Source organism: Pteronotus mesoamericanus, unplaced genomic scaffold (genome assembly GCF_021234165.1).
Source record: "Pteronotus mesoamericanus isolate MK-2021 breed Mesoamerican mustached bat unplaced genomic scaffold, CSHL_Meso_final contig_105, whole genome shotgun sequence".
Lineage (NCBI taxonomy): Eukaryota > Metazoa > Chordata > Mammalia > Chiroptera > Mormoopidae > Pteronotus > Pteronotus mesoamericanus.
In genome coordinates, this window is record NW_026555006.1 from 4498636 (window position 1) to 4499497 (window position 862).

Consider the following 862-nt stretch of genomic DNA (forward strand, 5'->3'; position numbering starts at 1 on the left):
GCCAGCTTGTTTATATGCTGGAGGCAATAATTCAAAAGAGAAGGAAAAAATGATACTGCAGGAGAAAAAAAGGGTGTTGCTGGATGATGTCTTTGACCAAGCAAGAGGGGATGAGATTTAGTGTACAAGTCCAGGGGTTGGCCTTAGATAAAAGCATAAATTGTTCATAGTAATGGGAGGGAATGCAAAGTCAAAGAGCCTATACTGGTGAGCAGATGTGACAGTGGGAATTTGGGATGTTCTTTGATTTTGTTTTCGTTTTAATGTTTCACAAATTTGCACATCATACTTGTGCAGGAACCACACTAATCTTCTCCGTTATCATTCCAATTATAGTATATGTGCTGCCCAAGTCAGCACAATTGCTTTTCTTTTTTTCAGGGAAAGAGGGAGTTGAGAGTTTGGTGGGGGAGAGGAGGTATTAGAAGTTTGAGGACAGAGAAGTTATTAAATAGCCCACTTCAAAAAAATAGTGATTTAGACTTGGAGTCAGAAAACTCAATTTTGACTCCCAGATTTTCCACTTATCAGGGGGTAAAACAATGTCTATTTAACCTCTAAGCTGTTCAGTTTCTCTATGGTTAAAATGGAGATACCTACAGCCCAGAATTTTTTTTTTGTATGAGTATTAAATAAAAGAATAAATGTGAAAGAAAAGGATTTTGCAAAGTTATTTGTACTTGAAAAATAATTTTAACATTTGAATCTACTAATCAAGGACTTGCTTTGTAAGCATTGTCATGTGTTTTACATACATCATCTTATTTAATCCTCACATTGACCTCAAGAGGTGAGGAATTCTCATCCCATTTTACTTTGGGAGGTTGAGCTTCAGAGGTATTAAAAATCTTACCCAAGCCTC

General features: G+C 36.3%; 1 non-coding gene across 1 annotated transcript; it reads right to left on the bottom strand.

The window, feature by feature from the left end:
* Positions 1–252: 252 nt before the first annotated feature.
* Positions 253–360, bottom strand: LOC129071492 (U6 spliceosomal RNA). Its single transcript, XR_008529262.1, has one exon. It is a non-coding gene; the product is annotated as a U6 spliceosomal RNA (small nuclear RNA).
* Positions 361–862: the final 502 nt, after the last annotated feature.